This window comes from Thamnophis elegans, chromosome 4 (assembly GCF_009769535.1).
Source record: "Thamnophis elegans isolate rThaEle1 chromosome 4, rThaEle1.pri, whole genome shotgun sequence".
In the NCBI taxonomy this organism is placed as follows: domain Eukaryota; kingdom Metazoa; phylum Chordata; class Lepidosauria; order Squamata; family Colubridae; genus Thamnophis; species Thamnophis elegans.
The window spans coordinates 124,956,561-124,973,771 of record NC_045544.1 but is presented as its reverse complement, the minus strand read 5'-3'; the positions used below and the strand labels follow the sequence as shown (position 1 = coordinate 124,973,771).

The window sequence follows — 17,211 nt, the reverse complement described above, 5'->3', positions numbered from 1 at the left end:
AGTACAGGTCCTTTGATCTTTCTCTTCAAAATTTGTTTGGACCTACCAACTTCCTGGCCAGTTCATTGATCTGATCATTGAATCAGTTTAACTTGTTAGGTTAGGAAGCCTATTAAATTTCCATTCACAGGGTAAGCTGAATGAATGTGCCAGGACATGCAACATATTACAGCAAAGAAGGCCCAACAAGAATCCTTTCCATGCACCATCTTCCCTCTCAAATGTCATTTTTCAGAGGGATTCAAGCCATGTCAAAATGATGTTTCCAATCCCCACTGCAGAATGCCCCCTCCTACCTACCCCACCAATAATTCCCTTGCAGAAGGGCAAAGCCTACTAGTTGGATCTCTCTCTAGGTCTGGTTAGTGGTTTTGCTGGTAAGAAAAAAAAGGAGGGAGTGTCTCACCAGTTAAACACTTGTTTCTATTTTTAAAATAAGACTGTGCGTGCTGCCTTGGTTCCTCTCCCTCCTTCCCTTTCTCTCCCCTTCCCCCCCCTCCAACCTTTCTCCTGCAGCCTTTGCTTGCTCATGGATAAATCTATTTAAAGTGTTTTGTTTTGTTATTGGTTTATTTAGCTACAGCCATGGATAACACAAGGATGAAAATTGTGACTGTTTATGTGTAAGGTTCATTTGCACCATAGACTATTTCATGGCTGTATCTGTCTTAGGTTTATGGTTTTGATGCACGTACAAAAATAGCAGCTATTAGCATCTCACAGAAAATAATCACATCCACCATATTAAAAGTGCTGTTTAGGAAGCACTTTTCTTAAAGAGTTCAAATTCCACTGATGCAGCACTTCATCCCGAGTGTGTATCGAAGGCTAAATGCTAAAAAAGAAATCTTCCTTCATCCAATGTATAGCCACACAAACAAATCAACCAGCAATTGTTTTTTTTTTTGGGGGGGGGGATGTTGTGTCCAGTACAGAAATATGACTGGACTCTCAAAACTGTACAAAATAAATAAAGCCTCTGTGCATGTGCAAATCTATTTCTCCCAGCCACAGATCTAGCCACAAACAGGCCCTACAAGATTTTCACTTTCAAGGTTAATGTTCTCGAGAGATCATCTTGACACCTGGTTTTGGAACATTTGAGCACACGTTTCAATCATCTGATAATTTGGATTAGAATAAGAAACACCAGGCGTGTGAAAGAAAGCGTCGGTCTTTCTTTTAGACTCCAGGCGGAATTTGAAGTAGCCTGGCATGTTAAAATAGAACATCCTTAATTACAAAGGTAACAGCGCATCAACATGGATAAAAATCATACTCAACCCACACATTTATTATTGGTTTAGGAAACGCGCTGCTTGGAAATTGATGCTTCCTGAAGTTCAAAAAAGAAAATACATTCACCCTTAGGAAAAAAATCAATGGGTTTAAGCTTTTACAAGAGAGCCATCCATATTTAGACTGAGAGGGAGGCAAAAGGTGTGCTGAAGTGGGAGAACCAAAAAGTGGTTGAAAAGCATCACGGAGAAGGTAAAGAGAGAAAAGGGGGGATTTCAGTTATCAAGTCACTTTCTTCCTTTTGGCTTTTTCACTTTGACCTCATTCCCCAACCGCAGCAGAAAAGGAGAGATGGGATTGGGGGGGGGGTCCCCTTTCCCACACACCCCTCAGCATCTACTGCAAGCAACGATTTGTGTAACTCAGCCTGAAAAGAAGCCCTCCCCCCCCCACCCCGCAAACACACACACACACACATACAGACCCACAAACACAGCAAGAAAATAATCGCCGGAGAAAATGACAAGTCAGAGACACCGGTACAACTGAAAAGAGAAATCTCCTCCGGGGATCGAAGGGGAGAGAAACGATCCCCCTTCGATCCTGGGTCACCTCCCGGAGAGCAGATTCCGCTCCCCCCACCCCATTTCCAGGCTTCCCCCCCCCCATAACTTCTTTCATTGAAAATAATCCCATGTCAGCCTCTCTCTCCCTCCCTCCCCAAAGGCTGGCCGAGAGCGGCCGCACAATCAAGGAGAACGGGAGGAAATGCAAAGGAGAAGGAAAATGCCAAGCGGCCGTCGTCGTATCACCCTCATATCAACCATCATATTTCGCACAGATATATAAATAATAATAACGACAATGCAGATTATTATGATCGCGGGTTGGGGGGGGAGAGATTAGAGGGATGGAGGAGGAAAAGCGGGCTGGAGGATTGAAAAGTTTTTTTTTTTTTCCTTACCGCAAGGGATCAGCCTCTCCCCGGCTCCTCCCGCCCGGATTGCAGGGTTGAATTAATCTGTAAAGACGAGAAGGAAGGAAGGAAGGAAGGAGAGAGAAAGAGGAGGAGGAGGAGGAGGAAGAGGAGAATGGGAGATTGGCAGAGCGGTGGGGCGCGGGATGGGTGGGGGGGGTGCGATTCTCACCCGGGCTGCCTCCGGGAGGGAAGGACGGCTGCAAAAGGGAGGGGGTCCTGGGCCAGGCAGAGGCCCCCCATGCAGCCAGCCCCTGCTCCCGGGGGCTGCAGACAAGGCGAAGGGGAGGGGGCCTCTTTGTTCTGTAATCCCAGTAAGATTGCAAGCCATTCGCCCCGGCTCTAATCCCAGCCCAGCTCAAGAGCCGCCTCCATTGGCTGTCATTTACATACAGGATTAAGAGGCAGGCGGGCAGGCGGGCGGGCGAGGGGGAAAGAAAGGCAGAGATCGCGGGAGGTTTCGCGGGTTTCCCTCCGGGTTCTCCCCCCACCCCCCAGCCGGAGTAAACCTGGGTTTCGGGGCGGGGGCGGTGTTAGAAAAAGAAGCGAGGAGAGCAAACGATTGGAAAAAGTTGCGGGAGATCGCTGGGGTTGCGGGCGCGTACAGGTAGTCCTTGATTTGCGACCGTCGTTGGGACCGAAAATTTCTGCCGGGCTTTGGTCAAGCGAGCCTTGCTCCGTTTGACGACCTTTCTCTCCACGTCGGTGAAGTTGTTCAATTCGCAAAAGGGTGGTTCACGGGGAATTTGGCTTCCCCCATCAGAAGGTTGCAAAAGGGGACAACCTTGGGACACCGCAGCAACAAATGGGGAGTCCGTTGCCAAGCATCTGAAGTTGGATCGTGGGACCTTTGCGGGATGCCGCAACAGTCATAGGAGTGACGAATGGTCATAAGTCGTTTTTTTTCAGGGACGTTGAAACTTTGAACGGTCGCTAAATCAACTGTTGTAAATTGAGGACTACCTGTATTTCTCTTTTTAAGCTAAAGGTGGGCCGGTAATCGAACCATCGCTAAATAAACTGTTGTAAATTGAGGACTACCTGTATTTCTCTTTTTAAGCTAAAGGGGGGCCGGTAATCGAACCGTCGCTAAATAAACTTTTGTAAATTGAGGGCTACCTGTATTTCTCTTTTTAAGCTAAAGGTGGGCCGGTAATCGAACCGTCGCTAAATAAACTTTTGTAAATTGAGGACTACCTGTATTTCTCTTTTTAAGCTAAAGGTGGGCCGGTAATCGAACCGTCGCTAAATAAACTTTTGTAAATTGAGGACTACCTGTATTTCTCTTTTTAAGCTAAAGGTGGGCCGGTAATCGAACGGTCGCTAAATAAACTTTTGTAAATTGAGGACTACCTGTATTTCTCTTTTTAAGCTAAAGGTGGGCCGGTAATCGAACCGTCGCTAAATAAACTTTTGTAAATTGAGGACTACCTGTATATCTCTTTTTAAGCTAAAGGTGGGCCGGTAATCGAACCGTCGCTAAATAAACTTTTGTAAATTGAGGACTACCTGTATTTCTCTTTTTAAGCTAAAGGTGGGCCGGTAATCGAACCGTCGCTAAATAAACTTTTGTAAATTGAGGACTACCTGTATTTCTCTTTTTAAGCTAAAGGTGGGCCGGTAATCGAACCGTCGCTAAATAAACTTTTGTAAATTGAGGACTACCTGTATTTCTCTTTTTAAGCTAAAGGTGAGCCGGTAATCGAACCGTCGCTAAATAAACTTTTGTAAATTGAGGACTACCTGTATTTCTCTTTTTAAGCTAAAGGTGGGCCGGTAATCGAACCGTCGCTAAATAAACTTTTGTAAATTGAGGACTACCTGTATTTCTCTTTTTAAGCTAAAGGTGGGCCGGTAATCGAACCGTCGCTAAATAAACTTTTGTAAATGGAGGACTACCTGTATTTCGCATTTTAAGGTGGGCCGGTAATCGAGTCCAGAAGAGTTAGGTTGGGTAAGGAGAGGGCAGAGTAAAGGGTGAGGTGGAGGAGAATGACTTTACAGACAGAAGATTTCACCCATCTCAGCATCTCCAGTGTTTTTTTTTTAATCATTTCTGGATTATCTTTCCAATCAACCAAATAACTAAAATGTATTCCTTTCCTTAAAGGTTCTTGGAGGAGAACTAAAAATGGGTCATTATAAAATAGATCTGCAGAGGTACTGGTGGTAAAGCCCCTCTAAACCACAAGACCACAAGTCTTACTCACAGCATAGGAGTATGTCATCCATGGGTGATGAAAAAGGAGATCCAGTTTTGGTTGCCACCATATAAAAAAAGATATTGAGACTCTAGATCAGTGTTTCTCAACCTTGGCAACTTGAAGATGTCCGGACTTCAACTCCCAGAATTCCCCAGCCAGCAAATGCTGGCTGGGGAATTCTGGGAGTTGAAGTCCGGACATCTTCAAGTTGCTAAGGTTGAGAAACACTGCTCTAGATAGAGTGCAGAGAAGAGCAACAAAGATAATTGGGGGACTGGAGGCTAAAACATATGAAGAATGGTTGCAGGAACTGGGTATGTCTAGTTTAATGAAAAGAAGGACTAGGGGAGACATGATAACTGTGTTCCAATATCTCAGGGGCTGCCACAAAGAAGAGGGGTGTCAAACTATTCTTCAAAGCCCCTGAAGGTAGGACAAGAAGAAATGAATGGGAAGTAATGAAGAAGAAAACCAACCTAGAACTAAGGAGAAATTTCCTGACTAATTAATTGTTAGAACAATTAATCAGTACAACGATTTACCTCCAGAAGTTGTGAATGCTCCAACACTGGAAGTTTTTAAGAAGCAATTGGACAACTGTTTGTCTGAAATGGTATAGGGTCTCCTACATGAGCAGGACATTGGACTAGAAGACTAGAAGGTCCCTTCCAACTCTTTGTTATTCAGATCTTCACCCAAAGTCCATGAAATTGTCCACTCTACCTTCCACTTCTTGCAGGGATCTAGATTGAATCACCCAGAACCCAGTATTTGCTTGAAGATGTTATCACATCTTTTTGAGCTATAAAATCCATTGCCAGGTTAGAATTGCACTCCAAAGTTAAAATCAGATGGGATATTACTGTCTTAAATAAATAAATTCCCTCAGCCCTTGGGGATCCCTCCTGAACTTCCAGCTCCTGCTTGAGATTAGGGTGCCTCTCCACAGCCATTGTGCTCTTTCCTGGACCAGTGTACATGGCACTGCCCTTGAAGATTAACCAGAAACTGGTCCAAAACATAGCAGTACACACTGATGGGACCCCATGTAATATTTTTATTGTAAAAAAAGGATTGGCTTTGTTATGGTCCGCCCGCGGCCTGCAGAGCTGGAAGCAGAGTCGTACAGTGAGGAAGTTGGAGAGGAGCATGAGCCAGTCCTGGAGTCTGGGGAAGGCTCGGACGAGGGCTCTGTGTCAGAGGCAGAGAGGGGGCCAAGGCTATCTGGGAGTTATGTGCTGCCTTCAGAGTCAGACATCAGCGAGGCAGAGGAACAGGCTCCCCCTTTTCCCAGTGGGCATATGCACAGAGCTGCCAGAAGGCAAGAAGAGTTAAGACAGAAGGGACGACTCGGGAGTAAGGCTTGGAGGTGATTGGCCCCTCCCATAGAACATAAAGGAGGAGCAAAGGCACCTGAGCCTTTGCAGGAAGCAACGTGGTTCATGCTGGTCAGTTTTCCTTCTGAAGCTCCATTTTGACTCTTTGCTCTGTGTGACCTTGCCAAGCTAATTGCCAATTAAGTCTTTTGCAGCGTTTCAAGGAAGATAAAGTTGGGTGCTTATCAGCCTTATCCCGAAAGACTTTGGCAGGCTACTGTAGGACTCTTTACAACTATTTGGGACCCATTACGGGCTGTGAATAAACATAATTCACAGCCTTTGAAATAAAGAGGGTTTTGGGGACTAAGCGTGTGCTTTTTACTATATCAGGAAGCCTAGGTCAGAACAGGCTTTCAATTTTTTCCGGGTGCAATTCAAGGTACTTGTCATCATTTTAAAAGCCTATATGGCACAGGGCCAGGTTATTTGCGGAACCACCTTTCCCTAAGGACATCTACCCATCCTACCAGGCCAGATAGAGTGGGCACGCTTCTAATTCCTTCCTTTAAACACAGCCATCTGATGGGAACTAGGAAGCATATCTTTTATGTGATAGCCCATACTCTATGGCAGTGTTTCTCAACCTTGGTAACTTGAAGATGTCCGGACTTCAACTCCCAGAATTCCCCAGCCAGCAAATGCTGGCTGGGGAATTCTGGGAGTTGAAGTCCGGACATCTTCAAGTTGCCAAGGTTGAGAAACACTGCTCTATGGAACACACTGCCATTTAAGATTAAGCAAGATTAACCCTCCTAGCTTTCTGAAAAGCTTTGAAAACCTGGCTTTTCCTCCGAGCACTGGGATAGGATACGTATGTGACTGCATTTCAGTAGCGTGACTTGGTGCCAGGTTTTTGTGCATTTGGTTTTAATACGTTTTTTTTTAATGTTATTTTAATTTTTTAAAATTTAAAATTTTTTTAAATTTTGTTCATAAACCAAGGATTAACTGTAGAGAGATTTACAATATGTTGCCCTAGGGATTAATGGAATCTATGAATGCAACTCTCGAAGCCCTTCCCCATTGATGGTTCATATAACACTGGGGTGTCAAACTTGATTTCATTGAGGGCTGAATCAAGGTTGTGTTTGACCTTGGGGGGGCCAGGGGGGGCCTGGCCAGTCTGGGTGTGGCCAGCTCAACATCACTCGTATCCAGAAGTGGGTTCCTATCAGTTCGGCTGAGTAGATAGTAACTTGGCTGGCCACTCCCCTGAATTGGTTATATTGGCGGTACCTATGGCAGTGCCATCTTGTTTTGTGCTTCTGCGCATGTGCAGCAGCAATTTTTTTACTACTGTGCACGCACGAAGCACATCCCTGAGTGAACCGGAAGTAACAGAAGCCGGAACCCACCCCTGTAGTGTCGCGAGGATCTGTGATTGCCCAAGTGCTTTGCCAGCAAAAACGGGCTCCCGAGCTCCATTTTTGGCTGCGACAATTTCCTGCAACCCTCTGCCAGTGACAATAGAGCTCTTCCAAGCTCCGTTTTCACTGGCAGAGGCACCACAGGCCGATCCTTCACTGTTTCCAGGGTGGTATCTGGCCTTGAGTTTGATATAACAAATATATCAACATATTTTGTTATGATATAACAAAAAGCGGAAATTATTAGGGTGAACAAAGCAGCAGAAAGCTACACTGGTTTCTCAGGCCTGGCAACTGGAAGATGTGTGGACTTCAACTCCCAAAAATTGCACAGCCAGCCATGAGCTCTCTCAGCCCTCTTTCTCAACCTCGGTAACTTGGAAGATGTGTGGACTTCAACTTCAGCAGAGCTGGCTGGAGAATTCTAGGAGTTAAAGTCCACAAGTCTTAAAGTTGCCAAGTTTGGAAACCACTGAGCTATACCATTCCATGCTGTGTGTGTGTGGGGGGGGGGGGGGGGATGGCAATATCTTCCCAGAAATGCAAGTGCCACTGTTGGGCTTTATCTACCAAGCAATAAAGAATTATCTTCTTGATGAAATATCCAATTCTGTTTGATTTCTTCATTGACTGTGATACATCAGCTTCTAAGAAATGTTAACCCTTACTTGAATCTATTCTTTCTTCCACCTGCACAGTATATCCTGTGCCAACGGCTGCCACTCAAACTTAAACCATCAGAGTCACTGTGGTTGGCAAGGTGTTCATTTCATTGAACGCTTCAACTTTTCCCCCCCTCCAAGGCATCTTTAAAATTTGTTAATCAGAAGAAGTGCTATCATGCTCCTGATTCTTTGCCACTGTACAGCTCTCTTGTAATATCTTGTAGGGTATGAATGGTTGAACAGTTCAGTTTTTATTTTTATCAGTCCAAAGTGCTTTGTCCCAAACATTCCAGACTTATCAAAATTTTTGTTTTGCATACCTTAGACTTTCATGATAAGTGGGAGAAAACATTTCCTTCTGTTAACTCTCCCATGAAGTTCAGTGTTATGAAAATACACCGTGCTGCTGATCTGTGGATAATTACTCCAGCGTGAGCTAAATTTTTCAGAACATTGTTTAACCAGTTTTCAACCACTCTGGGGACAGTTCTAGCAGAGTTTTTCTTGGTCTTCAAACTAATGCCTGGTTTTCAGTGAAGCTGAAAGGAAGTTTTGCTATTTTATATAATAATCCAAAGGAAATCTCCAAATTGATTGTGAAGTGAATGATTGTAGATTTCAAGAGAAGGACTAGGGGTGACATCACAATAGCTTGGATTGGATTGGATTGGATTGTTTATTTGTATGCCGCCCTTTTCCCTGGGGGGACTCAGGGCGGCTCACAATCAAAAGCAAGGGGGAGACAGACTTTTACATATAAGACAGTACATGATTAAAACGCAACATTCATACCATTCGGGCGGGTTACAATCTTTAGCCCCAGGCCTGACGGGATAGCCAGATTCTAAGGGCTGTGCGGAAGGTCTGGAGGGTGGTGAGGGTACGAAGCTCCACGGGGAGATCGTTCCATTGGGTCGGGGCTACCACCGAGAAGGCTCTCCTCCGCGTGGTGGCCAGTCGGCATTGGCCAGCGGATGGAACTCGGAGGAGGCCTAAACAATGAGATCTAATGGGTCGTGTGGAGGTGATCGGCAGTAGGCAGTCTCTCAAGTACCCAGATCCACTACCATGAAGGGCTTTATAGGTGGCAAGTAGCACCTTGAAGCGTATCCGGAGATCGACAGGTAGCCAGTGCAGCTCGCGGAGGATAGGTGTTACGTGGGTGAAGCGAGGTGCACCCACGATCGCTCGCGCGGCTGCATTCTGGACTAGCTGAAGTCGCCGAATACTCCTCAAGGGCAGCCCCATGTAGAGCACATTGCAGTACTCCAGCCTAGAGGTCACAAGGGCCCGAGTGACTGTTGTGAGAGCCTCCCGGTTCAGGTAGGGGCGCAACTGGTGCACCAGGCGAACCTGGGCAAATGCCCCCCTGGTCACAGCTGACAAATGGTGTTCGAAAGTCAGCTGTGGGTCCAGGAGGACTCCCAAGTTGCGGACCCTGTCTGAGGGGTATAATGTTTGACCCCCCAGCCTGAGAGATGGAATATTTGCCAAATTGGTGGGAGGGAAACACAACAGCCACTCGGTCTTATCCGGGTTGAGCACAAGTTTGTTAGCCCTCATCCAGTCCCTAACAGCTTCAAGGCCCTGGTTCATCACGTCCACCGCTTCATTGAGTTGGCACAGGGCGGACAGATACAGCTGGGTATCGTCCGCATACTGGTGGTATTTTATCCCGTGCCGCCGAATGATCTCGCCCAGCGGTTTCATGTAGATGTTGAAAAGTAGGGGAGACAGGACCGAACCCTGCGGCACCCCATATGTTAGGGGCCTAGGGTTCGATCTCTGCCCCCCAACTAACACCGACTGCGACCTGTCCGAGAGCTTCCAATATGCGAGAGACTGTCACAGAGAATAAGGTATCAACCTATTCTCCAAGGCACCTGAGATCAAGACAAGAAATAAAAGATGGAAGATCATTAAAGAGAGATCCAACTAGAACTAAGGAGAAACTTCCTAATAGTGAGAACAATTAACCAGTGGAACAGCTTGCCTTCAGAAGTTGTGGATGCTCCATCACTGAAGATTTTTAAGAAGAGATTGGACAGTCATTGGTCTGAAATTATATGGGTCAGTGATGGTTAACATTTTCGGCACTGAGTTCCAAAACTGGAGCGCATTCTTCCGGAACCTGGAAGAAAGCAGCTGGCCTGGCGCGTATGTGCATCAGACCAGCTGGCTGGCGTGCATGCGCAAGATGGAACCCAGAAGAGCAACCGACAATGGTGCGTGCACCCACAGAGGGGGCTCTGCGTGCCACCTTTGGCACATCTGCCATAGGTTCGCCATCACAGGTATAGGGTCTCCTGTCTGAGCAGAGGGTTGGACTAGAAGACCTCTAAGATCCTTTCCAACTCTGTTATTCTATGTTGTTTACAGGAGAGAAAAAAGAGAAAGAAGGAATATTATTGAAAATATGTGAGTCAAACTCATACATGTGTATGCAAAGACCTACAAATATTTCTGAGCTAGAGTAGTTGTGGAAGGAAGTGAGGGGGGGGGGGAAACTTGCCTCTAAGCAGGCTATAGAAAATATATGGACACTGTCCTTTCTGCTGAAGGAAATGGTATGAAGTATTGACCGAAACAGTGTCTACATTTCCTTGCTATATTGTTTTCTTGTTTTGAATCTGTAAACAACTCCGCATAAATGCTAATGCAGGAATGCAGTTTTGCAAAATGACCATTGTGTTTAATTTTATCCCGTGTAGAGGCTGTGTTGACTACTGATCACTTTGGGATTTATTGAAAGATATAATTTGATACCTTCACTTTTGCACATAACTGTACAAAATAAAGTAAAAAAGTGTGGGGGGGGGAAGAGGAAATGGGACAAGTTTTAAAGAAAGATGACAGACCAACAGCCCAGATCTACAGAAATGTCAAGTGAGCAGAAGCCCCAAAGTAGGGGTGGGTTGCTGCTGGTTTTACTACCCATTCGCAACCCCCGCGCAACCCCTGCGCGCCCTGTTCAACGTAAATTGTTCTTCGTGCATGTGCAGAACAATTTACAGTGAACTGCGCATGCATTGTCACTAAAAACCAAAATGGCAGCGGACCAGAGGCGGCAAGGGAACCAGTTCAGGGGTGTGGCAGGCCTGGGCCGCTGCCGGTTCTGCGACCCAGGCCTGAATTCCACTACCAGTTCAGCCAAACCAGGCCAAACTGGGAGCAACCCACCTCTGCCCCAAAGAAGCTGGTATTAATTAAACACGTATAACCAAACAATGAGAAAATTGTCCTATAGTTATGTTTCTTTAAGCCAAAGAAAAGCCTATCAGCTGCTCAGTAGAGATTATAAAATGGTAATTAGCTCAGTTGTCTCCAATAAAAATGTATGCTCCTCCAGGGAATTGTGAAGAGAAGAATGAAAGAGCAAATAATTAAACCTTGAGAGTGATAGGATCATGATCAGGGAATTTCTCTGAATTACTTTATACCTTCAAAGTAAGGTTATGTATATTCTAGATTACTAGACAAACTAAATATAGTGATGATTTGGCTGAAACCTGTAAACGCTGATATATCTAGAAGGAACAAAATTTGGAGACACTAGGCCAAATTTCTGCAATAATTTACATCAATTGGCTAATTATATATTAGATTTGGATTTGGATTTGGTTTTGGATATTAGGTAGATGACATCATTCACCCTGTCCCTTAGTAGTTCTATACATAAAGTGACCAGATTTTAAAATTGGTAAAGCGGAACACTATTGGCGGGCGGGGCGGGCGTGGTGGTGTTCTTGATTAAAATTTTTGCTGCCTGGCGCTGAGGTGAAGCCGCCAAAGCTCCCGCCCATGGCAGCAGCGGTGCTTCCTCCCCCTCCGCTCAGAGCACCTGAGCTGGGCACCGCGTTACCCCTGCCCTGCCCCCTCCTCCTCCGCCGTGCTTTTGAGGAGCCATTGGGCCTTTTTTCCTGCTCCCGCCCCTCCGCCGCCTTCCTACTGGCTCCCGTGGCCTCAAGGCTCCTCAAAAGCACGGTGGGAGCTTTGGCGGCTTCACCTCAGCCACAGCGCCGGGCAGCAAATCCAGCGGTGCTGTTAGAGGAGGAGGAGGCAGCAGCAGTTAGTCCGGTGGTGGCGGGGGCTTACCGTCATTCCAGTCGTCCCGTGCTCATCACAACAAATCACTGCGGCTCCGTGGGAGTTAAAGAGTGCTGCGCGGTGTTTTCTTGCCTTGGGAACAGTGGTCCCGCGGGGGAGTCTCCAGCCGCTGCGCTCGCCTCACCTGCTGGCCTCCGAAGTGCGCAAGGGATGCTTTGGGGAAAGGCTCCGCTTCCAGACCCCGCCGAGGGCCACAGACACAGGTGGCTCTTTTCGGAGAGGCGGAGGCTTTCCCATGGCTTGTCCGTGTGGAAGTGGGTCTGGAAAGGCGAGCTGCTCCCCCGCCCATCTGCCCACTCACTCGCTACACCCTGCCCATGCGAGCGGCAGCGGATGGGCAGGGGAACAAATGAGCGGCTCATTCGCTCCCCGCCCATCCGCTCACTCACTCACTACACCCAGCCCATGCGAGCGGCAGCGGATGGGTGGGGAAAGAATGAGCAGCTCACTCGCTCCCCGTCCATCCGCTCACTCACTCGCTACAGTACCCAGCCCATGCGAGCGGCAGCGGATGGGCGGGGGAACAAATGAGCGGCTCACTCGCTCCCCGCCCATCCGCTCGCTCACTCGCTACAGTACCCCGCCCATGCGAGTGGCAGCGGATGGGCGGGGGAGCGAGCGAGAAGGCGCTAAAATTAAAGCGGGATATTTTGAGAACGCCCTGGGACGCGGGAAAAATTATGAAAAGGCGTGACTGTCCCACCAAATGCGGGACGTCTGGTCACCCTATCTATACACCTCCTTAAAGGGGTGACGAAATAGGAGTGTTGATTTCGATACAGCTTGAGGACATAAGATTGAGAAAAATTGATAAATAATAACTTCAAGATATCATTCCTTCTTTGGATAAAAGTCATTGAGAACATATTCATGGTTTGATACACCCTAGATTGGGCCACTAGCGGGAAATGCAATTAAAAACACAAGATTGAAACCAGGAAGTAATTTCGTGCTTACTTAAGCAAAGGATTACAAGCGAGCAGCATGGAGAAGAAATTTTGCCTTCTCACCACAACACCCACAACAAAACAGCTTAGCATGACCACAACCAAGGTCAGCCTGATAGTCTTTGATTTTTCAACTGGGTCTTAGGCTGAGTTTACAAGTGGAAGTTTCCTTCTTTCTCTCTCTTCCCCGCCAAATCTCTGGGTAAAAATAAACGCTGAACAACATTGTTGGGAGTTTTTGAATTAGATCATTTACAAAGGTTCCCTAGCAGCCTTGTGGATGGATATATACTTGTCTAAAAAGCAAATCGGTCATGAGATTTAGTGAGAGCGTCAACATTCAATTGGTTGTAATATTTATTTCCGCAAAATCAAGATGAGATTGTGATCATTCGGAAAAGATTCGGGAAATGAGCAGCGGTGGGATTGAAAAAATCTTAGCAACCGGTTCTCTGTCCAGCTGCTGGGTGGGCATGGCCTACTCGGCCTCCTGCATCACGATTGGGAGGGGGCATTTTCACCCTCCCCAGGCTCCAGAGACTTTTCTTAAGCCTCCAGGAGGGTGAAAACGACCCCCCCGGGCTACGGAGGCCCTCCAGAGGCCGGAAACAGGCCCATTCCGGACTTCCAGGAGGCCCATTTTTTGCCCTCCCAGAGTCTCTGTGCAGGCCCTGCAGTTCGCTGACATGATGAACTGGCCGCATGGAGACTCCTGGCTGGGGAGGGGCCAACCGGTCCTTGCAACAACTGGTTCAGCAAAACAGATGAAAAATTAACGTCCGGTTTGCTCAAATCAGTACGAACTGGCTGAATCCCACCCCTGGAAATGAGTCACCAGCTGTTTTCTGTGTGTTTACAGCAAGAAGACATAATTTGCTATGTGTTATTGAATGTATCCCAGATAAAATCCCATGTGTTATTACAGGTAGTCCTCAATTTACAACTGTTCGTTCGGCAACCATTCTAAGTTATAATGATGCTGAAAAAAGTGACTTACGACTTACAACCATCGCAGCATTCCTATGGTCACGTGATCAAAATTCAGGCCCTTGGCAACCGGAATGTATTTAGGAGAGTTGCAGCATCCCAGGGTCATGTGATCACCAGTGTCACCTTCTCAGTGACTTCTGACAAGCAAAGTCAATTAGGGAAACCAGATTTGATTAATGGCCACACAAATCATTTAACAATTGCAGTGATTCACTTAACAATTATGGCAAAAAAAAAAAAAAGATCATAAAATTGGGCACATTCACTTAAGAACTGCTTTTCTTAACAATGGAAATTCTGGTCCCAGTTGTGGTTGTAAATTGAGGACTACCTGTTTAGGCATTTTACTTTGGGCCTCAAAAATGTCATCTTTATTCAACCTTTGTGAGATTCAGTTATCCGACTTTGAACCTGAATTCCCAACCTGAAAAAGGGGTAAGGCCACCGCTTTGCTCTGCCCCAGTGATGTCATGGGCCACATCCCCAAGTCCTTCAGGCCAAATCACATTAGAAAAAAGATATTGAGACTTTAGAAAAAGAGCAACTCAGATGATTAATGGCCTGGGGGCTAAAACCTGAAGTACGGTTGCAGGAATTGGGCATGTCTAGCTTAATAGAAAGAAGGACTAGGGGAGACATGATAGCAGTGAGGGGCTGCCACAAAGTACCTGAAGGCAGAACAAGAAGTGATGAATGGAAACTAATCAAGGAGAGAAGCAAACTTGGAACAAAGGAGAAACTTCATAACAGGGAGAACAATTTACCAGAGGAACAGCTTGCCTCCAGAATTTGTGGGTGCTTCATCACTGGAGGTTTTTCAGAAGAGACTGAATAGCCGCTTGTCTCAAATGGTATAGAGTCTCCTGCTTGAGCAGGGGGATGGACTAGAAGACCTCCAAGGTCCCTTCCAGCTCTATTCTGATTAAAATTGACATGGATCAAATAAAGTGTAGCTCCAGGCAGGAAAAAAAAAGATGTCCATGTGTTTGAGAGGCATAAATCTTCTGCATAAAATCAATTCCAATTCTGCCAGAATGAGCAAAATGTGGCCTTGGTTAAGCACCTTTCCTTTTCTTCTGTGTTCAGTTCGTCCCTGAAATATAATGAATACACAGCTTGCCTTGAACAGGTTAGTCACCATCTGATACTCAATATTCTTCTTGCTTACAAGAGCTATACTTATAGGTAGTCAGCAATGGAGCCTGCAGCTGCAAAGCAGATCATCACACTACCAATCCAATTTTATGACCTTTTTTTGTGGCAGTCATCAAGCAAACACCGGAGTTGTTAAGCAAACCCATTGTTCTCTCTGCGGCTGTTGTGATCTGCCAGCAGCCAGAGGAGCTGGCGGCAGATTTGGACAGTGAGGAGGTTGGAGAGGAACATGGGCCAGTCCTGGAGTCTGGGGAAGGCTCTGATGAGTGGTCTGCGTTGGAGGCAGAGATGGGACCAGGGCCATCTGACACTTATCAGCTGCCTTCGGAGTCGGGGAGCAGTGGAGCAGAACAGCTGGAGCCTGTTCCTGATGTGCAGATGCACAGAGCTGCCAGGAGAAGGGAACAGTTAAGGAACAATGGCCAACTCGGGAGTAAGGGTACAGGTGGACGGTGAATGACCTTTCCCAAAGGGAATAAAGAGGAGCGAAAGGGGAGTGGAGTTTGCAGGAGACAATTAGTTTGCTTAATTAGTGTGAAGATTTAGCAATTGCAATAGCAATAGCAGTTAGACTTATATACCGCTTCATAGGGCTTTCAGCCCTCTCTAAGCGGTTTACAGAGTCAGCATATTGCCCCCAACAACAATCCGGGTCCTCATTTTACCCACCTCGGAAGGATGGAAGGCTGAGTCAACCCTGAGCCGGTGAGATTTGAACAGCCAAACTGCAGATAACAGTCAGCTGAAGTAGCCTGCAGTACAGCACTCTAACCACTGCGCCACCTCGGCTCTAAGAGTTCGTGACTCTCAGAGACTCCTTGCCAAGTATTTTTTTTTTACCGGATTGCTAGTTTGGAAGATACCGGTCTGGCAGCTCTCCAAGCCTGATAAGGTCTGTGGTTATAAATTCACCCTTGAAAGACTGTTTGCTGGGATTTTGCTGGATGTGAACGAGAGGAATTCACATTAGCTTAATAAAAAGGGGTTTTGTTGGGACAAGGAGTCTGCTTCGTGATTTTGTAAAGTCTAGGTCAGAACATTTTTGCCAAAGCACCAGTTTTCAGCAAAATATAAATCACAGTCGTGTGACCCTGGGTCTCTGCTAATGGTTGTAAATGCATATGGTTTCAAAATGCAGTCACATATCTATGGGGTGGGCTTTGGCCATTGGAACTTCAGAACTGGGTTGTAAATATTTGGGGGGGGGTGTTTTAATTTCGAACACTATGCAACCAATTGTAAGTCGAGGATTACCTGTACTTAATTGGTATCAGTGGTGAGTTCCTACTGGTTTGGACCAGTTCGGCCAAACCGGTAGTAGTTTGGCGGTGTGGGTCGCTGCCGGTTCCAGCAACCACGACCCACGAAAAGGGCTCTTGGCATCTCTCTCAGCTCACGCATGATAAAAATCACCAGGAGCAGACGGACACAAAAAGAGGATGTGTCTCTTCCTAATCTAATTGACAAAGCATGAAATAATACCCTGTTTCCCCCAAAATAAGACCTCTTTGGAAGATAAGACCAATTGGAGGTTTGGAAGTTTATTGGATTTATATGCCGCCCTTCTCCCAAGGACTCAGGGCGGCATACAACATAAAAGAAAACACATATTACAAAAATTAAAAGGGACATTAAATAAAGTATCCAACCCCCCCCCAATTGATATTTACAATAAAAATTTTAAAATTAAATTAAAATTAACAACCAAATTAATCCTATATTTTATTCTACTCAGGCCAAACTAGCTTGCTTGAAAAGCCAACTTTTTAGGGCGCGTCGGAAGGACCAGAGGTCGGGGATTATGCGAAGCTCCGGGGGAAGATCATTCCAGAGGGAAGGTACTCCCACAGAGAAGGCTCTCCCCTTGGGGGTTGCAAGTTGACACTGTCTGGCCGACGGCACCCTGAGGAGGCCAACTCTGTGGGATCGCACTGAACGGTGGGAGGCTACTGGTGGCAGTAGGTGGTCTCGTAAGTACCCTGGGCCTACGCCATGGAGCGCTTTAAATTGGGCTTTTGAGTGCATGCACTAAAATAAGTCCTTTCCTGAAAATAAGCCCTCCCTGAAAATATTGCAATACAGCAGCAGCCATGAGGTGACCACGCTCACTGCCTCCTACACCTCAAAAATAATAGGACCTCCCCAAAAATAAGGCCAAGCGCTTATTTCGGGGGTCAAAAGA

At 46.4% G+C, this 17,211-nt stretch overlaps 1 protein-coding gene across 1 annotated transcript in view; it reads right to left on the bottom strand.

Moving 5' to 3' along the window:
• GTF2IRD1 (GTF2I repeat domain containing 1) overlaps positions 1 to 2,542 on the bottom strand; it is a 172,823-nt gene extending 170,281 nt beyond the window's left edge. The window contains 1 exon segment of the mRNA XM_032216806.1: positions 2,204 to 2,542. The gene's annotated coding sequence lies outside the window, so the exon portion shown is untranslated.
• Positions 2,543 to 17,211: the final 14,669 nt, after the last annotated feature.